The sequence below is a fragment of the Medicago sativa genome, chromosome 5 (genome assembly GCF_051527215.1).
Source record: "Medicago sativa cultivar Bolivia chromosome 5, Bolivia_mono, whole genome shotgun sequence".
Lineage (NCBI taxonomy): Eukaryota > Viridiplantae > Streptophyta > Magnoliopsida > Fabales > Fabaceae > Medicago > Medicago sativa.
The window spans coordinates 53,633,776-53,642,107 of NC_140753.1; the positions used below are offsets into that span (position 1 = coordinate 53,633,776).

General features: G+C 34.2%; 1 pseudogene across 1 annotated transcript; it reads right to left on the reverse strand.

Moving 5' to 3' along the window:
* Positions 1-1,956, reverse strand: LOC146923007 (F-box protein SKIP2-like; annotated as a pseudogene). Its single transcript, XR_015010884.1, has 2 exons — positions 1,158-1,956; positions 1-251 (listed from the first exon to the last, which is right to left on the reverse strand). The product of XR_015010884.1 is annotated as an F-box protein SKIP2-like (transcript).
* Between the last annotated feature and the right edge of the window lie 6,376 nt (positions 1,957-8,332).

The following is an 8,332-nucleotide window of genomic DNA, read 5'->3' on the forward strand; positions in this document are numbered from 1 at the left end:
TTCCATCAAAATGAAGTTCTAATTTATAAATGTAATCAAAATGACATCCTATCAAAAATGAAGTTCTAAAAGAAATAATCAAAATGACAAAATAAAGTTCAAACTGTAAGCAAAATGACAACCCATTAAAATCAAGTTCTAAAATTAATCAAAATCATGCTTCCACGTCTACGTTTCCTTCATCTTCACTTGATTCAAATTCTTGTTCATCACTTGATTCAAACTCTTGTTCTTCAACCTCCAACTCTTCCCTAAGAGAAAGAATGCAGATGCTTCAGAAAATAAGAATAGGAGCGCATACGCCTAAGCTCAAGAAATGCTATTGATGTAATATAATATATGTATTAGAGATTATGGTGTGTGAACTGGTTGATATACTCTCAGTCCACGAGGTTACAGTAGTACAAATTGAAAAACGATAATCTCAAAAATGAGTCTATGAAAGATGAAAGGAAACAAAAGTAGCAAAAATTAGAGACAACACAGAATACACCAAAATCTTCCTGAGTCATAGCTCTGTAAACCATTCATTGTAACTCCGAAATATTGAAAATAGAACATCTAATCACCCCTCATAAGTCACATCACAACCACCAAGTTTCAAAAATCCGATCCACACTCAAGTCAAGAATGCGATTTTGATTCTTGATCAAACCATAATAGTTAAATCATGCTGAAAACTGGACAGAAAACTCCAGAACTCCAAGCAAGAGAAAATATCAGATTAAACCCTACACAGCCCATTGGGTCGACACAACAATCTGGAAATACCAAGGGGATACACTTTGTATTCTCCAAAAACCTAAGTCGACGGTTGACCTTTATTAGACCAAACATAGCTAAAATTTGTTTCATTTGAATTGCAACGATGAAAAACTACATAAAGAATTGCAACATGTTCCCATGGTATCATTAACACCACACCAAACTAGACAAAGACAACAACAAATAATCTAGTCGCACAAAGCTACCCTGGACGTGAACAGAAGACCTTTTCATTCTTTGCACATAAAATAAACTCAAAAGTTAGGTGTCTAAATTCAAAACAAAAATACTTTTGAATACATTTTAACTAATGTGCTTTCAATACTACTTAAGGTTGCAAATAGATTTAATCATTTGATTCCCATGGTCCAATGAAATGTGAAGTAACTTACATTGCAATTGCATAGTCGTCTGATTCGGAGGTAATGGAATATGATACCGTCACTGTTGGTCTCTTGCGGTAAGCAGAAAAAATGCAGGCAATGGTTATTCTAGGACAAGAAATGACAATAACTTCTTCGAGAAGCTTACAGTTGTTTATCAAGTGGAAAAGTGATTGGTCGTTGATGTAGTGATGACGAGAGAGATTACCTTGCGGAGTTTAAAAAGTGACAATGAAATAGCCTCTACACCATCGAGTAAGTTACCGCGATAGTTGATCTTTCTAGGATAACTAAGATCGAGTTCTTCGAGCAATGGGAAGCAATCAGCAATAAGAAAGAGATCAGTGCTATTGAGGGTTTTAAGGTGGTAACAAGTGAGAGAGGTCAAAGTTGTAATGTTTTTGCTGAAAGCTCGCAAACCATCTGCGGGAAAGATATCTTGGTCGGAGAAATTGAGAGATGTGAGGTTCAAGGGGAAGCGAGAGATTTGAATGAGAAGCGAGTCGAGGTCACCGTAGTAGCACCTTAGGTCGAGAGAGTTCAGGTTGGAGAATCTAGGGAATAAGTCACAGAGGAAAGGTGGTGTTGGATCATATATAGTCAGCGAGAATTTGAGACCGTTGGAGATAGAGAGAAACTGCTTGGAGACGAGGGAGAGAGACTTGAAAGAGCAACGGTTGTCGTGGTCGTCACCATCGTTGAAGAGGAATTTGAAGATGCATTCCCAACACTCGTCAGGTAAATAAAGATCTGATGCAACTGAAGCCATTATTGTTTTTGTGGAAGAAATGAGAGAATTGGTGTTAGATTGAAATAATTTTCATATTGAGGAAGTATGTCTTAGTTGGATTTCTAGTTAAATGCCGCCGCTAGTTTATGCTGATTTGTTGGATTAGGTTAAGCTGAGTCATTGTGATTCAAATAAGAATATAAAATAATTGATTTGGTTATTTGTTGGGTTAATTCATGTTTATCTCGCTAGATTGATGACCCTTGCAATACAATCTGTATTGTATAAAGTACATTGTAAAAATAAAAATAAAAAAGTTGATGTTAAATAAGGTCAGACAACAATCACCCAAAGGTCTCCAATTTTTATTTTTATTTTTAAATTTTATTTTACTTGATAAAAAGACCTCGTTAATTTTAGTCTCATATTTGAAAAATTATGTTTTCCTGAAAGTCTATTCCATGTCTGTCATTATACAATCAAACTTGTTATTTCTTTTTTTTTTTAATAAGACAAAAAAAAAATTCATTAAGTTAAGGCACAATAATATGAGTCTAATGAGGTTTACATCATACACATTTTGCTCCGCAAATATTTAACACTTTGAATTACACCAAATACTTGAAGGACAACACCAATGTATCATAAACTATACCTAAATAATTAATAAACACTTGTAGTGTTCTTGTAAAAAAAACAACATTTGTAATTTGTCGTCTGCACCATTGCTCTTATGCATTCAATGATCTGCACATTTTTCTTTCCTCATTGAGTCATTCTCGTGCTACATTTATGCATAAATCAGTATACCCAACAACTAAATTATCTTCCTTCTTACTTCAGTATTTATTTCAACTTCAACAAATAAGCAAAAACCTCCATACAGGTTTGCCAAATGCCTTGCAAAAACAGTCCTGAAACTCAAAAAATTAACATATCTTTCTCTTGCAATATAAACCTCCGAAAATTGAATCAATGAACCTACACATATATGACAATCATGAGATATTATTTTATCACTTATATACACTAATAAATATGAAATTCAATATACATGATGTGGATTAGTTATGCAAAAATGTGTTGGAACAAAATGTGTTTAACAATGAACCTTAAAGAGTTTTGATGATAACAAGGTATTAAAAATTGTAAATTGGACTAGCTAATATTTGTTCAAGTGTACAGGACCACAGTTAAAAAGTTACATCATTAATTGGTTCTGAATGAGCAAATAAAGAGCAAAAGAAGATGAAGCTTAGACGATTCTGAAGGCAATACGCTCCTGAAGGTAAAAGTGCTCCTGAAATCAAGCTGCTCCTGAAGAAATAGTGCTCCTGAAGAAATAGTGCTCCTGAAGAATAGTGTTCCTAAAGACAAGAGGTCCAGAAGCCACATCATCAGAAGCTGCATCATCAGAAGCTGAAGAAGCAGCTTCATCAGAAGCTGCAGAAGCTGCACCATCAGAAGCTGCAGAAGCTGCTTCATGAGAAGTCATTTCACCAGAAGCTGAAGATCAACTGGATTTGCAGAAGATTCAAAGATTGAAGAATCTACGTTGCAAAAGCTGTCTATTGGATTCGAAAACACAGCAGAAAATTAGTGGAACATTGCAACGGTCATTTCAAAGGTGTTTGAAGGCATGTGCTTGCAATTTGGACGAAAGCGTTGACATTGTACTTTGTACGAATTCTACAACCACGTTCTCCACTACTCTGTTTTGTGTCCACGCTACAAGACAAGAAAACAGCTCCAGAATACGGTTTCGCCTGCATATATGTTCCTTTGGATAAGGAATGATTTTCAAATTGGTTCTTCATAGGACAACAACCAAATCAGGCAAAAGATCATTGGTGAAAGATCAAGCTTCAACAACGACTCTTTGGTGTGCTGGCAATTTCACAACGTCTCTTTCACACCTCTATATAAAGGAGTGAAGACCTAGAGATTTGGTAATGCTGAACGACAGACTCTCAATATTTTTACAAGTGCCAAACCTCTGCTGAAATTGTTCTGCATTCACTTAGAATTTCTGTGTCTCAAAGTCATTTCTTAGAAATTCTTAAGTCCATTGAGTCTGTATCTGATTTGGATTGTGAGCACCTCTAATTATATATCAAGTGTTCAACCTTAAACAATTTTCTGTGTAATTTTGTTTGGTTAGGAAGTCTCTTGCAGTTGTGCTTGAGCAGGAAGTCTCTTGATTGTGTTCTTGAGCAAAGGAAGTCTCTAGCTTGTGTGCTTGAGCAAAGGAAGTCTCTTGCTTGTGTGCTCGAGCAATTGTAATCAGATATTACTCTTAGTGAAATCTCCTTGGAAGTGCAAGGGGGACTGGACTACTTCTGGATTGTGGAAGGAACCAGTATAATTGCTTTGTGTCGTTCTTCTTCTCTCTCTCTCTGTTTTATTCCGCTGCATTTAGATTCTGATTATCACTTCAGAAGCTGTCTCACTTAGCTTCTGATCAGTGTGTTCAGTTTTTAGGAGAATTGAAGAATTTTTCAAAACACAATTCAACCCCCCCCCCCCCCCCCTTTCTTGTGTTTTTTCTCACCTTCAAAATGAAGTCTCTCAACACAAACGGGCAGAGAACAAAATATGTGAGTTCTCATTGATTTTAACTAATCCCAACCTAGATTGCATAAAACATATATTCTATCTCATGTTATTCAAACTCATTATCTCGAAGGTATTAAAAGAAAAAAAGATATCATAAGTCTCCTTGAAATTCACGGCTAGTTATAAACTCACGTAGAAGGTAGAAAATGAAGGCATATTGTACGCAAGCAATGGTTAATTCAAAAAGAAGATAGTATAATCATATGAAACTTGAGTTCTTAAATGGTTAAACAGAAAAAAGGAGTACAAGCCAAAAAAAAATGCATACATGGAGATTAGACTTGCTTCAAATCACTACAAAAACATCAAAACTTAGAAGACTCTGAGGACTGAGGACTTGCCATGCTCAGAGTAGAGGAATTTGAAGTCATCATTGTAGTAGGATTTGTGAACACTGAAAATTCAGAAACTACAGGTGATGTTGATCAAATAAAGATCACAACATAGTCAAAGACCAAAGCTAAACCCATCACTATAAATCAAAAGTAATTAACAAATCGAAGGCTGTCTTAGTAATTTAATTTATAATTAGTTGTGTAAGATAGATAGATGATGAGTAATGACATTATAAAATTTCTGTTGGAACACTAGTTAATTCTAGTGAAGAAAATTGGAAAGAAAAACACTATGAAAGAACTAGTGTGTGGGTGTGACTTAAAAATGTCCCACATTGGAGGGTCACCCCAACTAGTAAGTGTTTATATGGGAAAAGTGACCTCCAAGGGTGTGCCCTTGGGGTACCCAATTTTGTGAACGGGTGAACGCTTAAAAAAATTGATATATATTTTTTGTCACTTGAAAATGTTAAATTAATTAATTAATTAATTTAATCATTATCCGTAAGCGATACGCGTAACAAATAAATTTGTTACGATCCGACCCGATCCAAAAGCATATCCAGAAACTTCCGGATATATCCAATTAAGAAACAAAACGCGTTTGCTTAAGGATTAAGCAAACTTAATCCCCAAGTCACTCGTTTTTTGTTACAAACTCTCCCTATAAAAGGAGAAGTTCGCCCCACTCATTCTTTACACCGAAAAGAATTTCATTGAGTTGTCGGGAATTCTTTTCTTCTCTTCTCCCTCCGACTTGCGATAGCGAGTTTCTTCTGCTTCTACTCCTTTCTGTCCCTTCGGTATTAAGAGTGTTCTTAAGACCATAGTCCCTTGGTCTTAAGTTCATAGTCCCTTCGATAATATATGATTCTTCGGAATATAGAGTACTATTAAGATCATAGTCCCCTTTCGTAATACTAATGTCCCGTCGGAATTAAAGAATGATCTTAACAGTATATAAATTATTTTAATAATTTTCTATTTAAGGAGAAATGGTGGTATCACCATATTTGAGTGGTCGTAGTACCATATTGATGTTTTGGAGAAGTTAGAATGGTGGTAACACCATATTTGAGTGGTCTCAGCACCATAATAGAATGGTAATAATACCATATTAATTTGAACGGTTTCGAATAGAGCGGTTACGTACCGTATCGAGTGGCTTCGATCAAACGATTGAGCCATATTTTGAGGGTGTAATTCTCGAACAATTTTTCTACAGTGCAGTAGTTAATCGAACAGTTGTAGCTGGGCTTGTTTTATCATGGAGACGTGGTTGATAGTCTACCTTGCACAACTTTGGGTAGTGCCACGAAACGTCTTAAAGAGAGCGACCTGGTCGTGACTCAACCTAGTAACAACTTCGGTAGATGATAGAATTTGGAAATTCAAATTTAACAGTTTGGAAATCCAAAAACAACAATTTTAAGACGTTTCGATTTGCTATGTCTACCGAAGAAGTTACATATTGAGGTTAAGTTGTCCCTAAACAGATTAAGGATAAATCAAGCTATAGAAATGCACCTTTCGACTGAAACAATGAAGTGTTTGTTGTTATAACAACAAACACTAAGAAATCCAAATATCACTTTTAATGGTAAAACGTGAAGTTATTGTGGATAGAAAAATTGTCTCTCGGCACTTCCACTTAGTTTGGCATAACATAATGTTCTTTATTTAATAAAAGGATTAATTAAACCTCATTCTCTGTTTGTTATGCAATCGGTTGTTAACTTGGTGATTATAAAGTAGTTTGCTTCTGTAGCCTCGTGGAGTAGCTAATGGTCCAGCTATAACCAAAGTTAATAGATGTAATGTACCGAGGAAAAAAGGACAATTTACCATCTAAACAGTCCATGTTTATATGTACAAAATATCAACATTGAAAAATCAAAGAATGGACCAAATTGAAAAGGTTTTTTGATGAACTAGAATTTATATGAGAAACTTGTTCTAAATGTTTCATATAAAATTAAGAAAGAATCTGAATTTCAGATTTCTATCGAATAAGACTGAGTTGACTCAGACTTAAAGAGAAACTTGTGTACCATGCATTCTTGTGGAAAAAGATTGCACTTTGATGGTATGTTAAAAATTAAATTCTCCTTCTATTTTATTAGTTGTGTGATTTTAATATTTGACATATCAAAATTGATCATGAACAAGAGTTTAATTTTTGAGTAACTTGGACTTAATTCCAACGTTATATAATTAGACAATTTTATTTATTGCAGTCAAGATATATGAACCAAAAAGTTCATATAAATCAGAATTTAGAGAATTGAATCTCTAAACATAATAAATTATGATATGTGTTAATTTGATGACACATATATTAGAAATGATAAAATGATATTTTTATCATATTTATTGATGACTGTGAATTTTGGAAAATAAAATTGATGTGCTTGAATGTTCAATTTTTATAACGAAAATTGAAATTTATAGAGTACCCAAGTCTAAGAACAAAAATTTTAATTAAGAAATTTTTGAAGAAAAGACAATTCAACTTGTCTTATTTTTGAACTTGGGATTGTCTGGACTATATTTAGATCCTGGACCCTAAGAGAGTTGAACTCACTAGTAAAACCTATGAATATGTATTCATCGGGTATGCGATAAATAACGAAAACATATAGGTTTTATGACCTAAATATTAAAGTGATCATAGAATTTAATAGATGTCGAATTCTATGTAAATATTTACCCCTTTAACTAAAGAATAGTGGGGGCACTAGTGGGGGCTCTAATGGGAGCACGACATTAGTAGGGGCAAAATAAATTTCCCTTTAAAAATTAAGAACTAGTGGGGGCACTATATCTAATCACATTCATGTAATTAGAAATAGTTATGAAAACATCATACAAGATGTTATAGAACCTCAAGGAGGTAAGAAAGCTAAAATTGCTAAAGAGTATGAACTTGGTTTATACAATGGAAGAAGATCCATTAAAGCCTTAAAAAGCTATATCCTTAATGGATGCTGAATTATGGCAAGAAGCAATAAACGATGAAATGGATTTTCTAGAGTCTAACAAAACATGACACTTAGTTGACTTGACTCATGGTTGCAAAATCAATCGGTTGTATGTGGAATTTCAAAAAGGGGAACTAAAACCTGAAGGGATGGTTGATGAATACAAGGCTTTCCTTGTAGTCAAAGGTTTTAGACAAAGAGAAAAATATAGACTTCTTCGACATTCATTCACCAGTCACGAAAATCATATCCATAAGAGTACTAGTCCCTTTTGCCACCGTTTATAACTCGATAGTACTCCAAATGGATGTGAAAGTTGCCTTTTTTATGGTGAACTAGAAGAACAAATCTATATGGAACAACCTGAAAAATTTTGCGATCCATGGACAAGAAAACAAGGTCGGTAAGTTAGATAATTATTTGTATGGTCTAAAATAAACTCTTAAGGAATGACATGAAAAATTTGACATTCTAATGCTATAGAATGAGTATAAAGTGAATGAAAGTGACAAATAATATTTG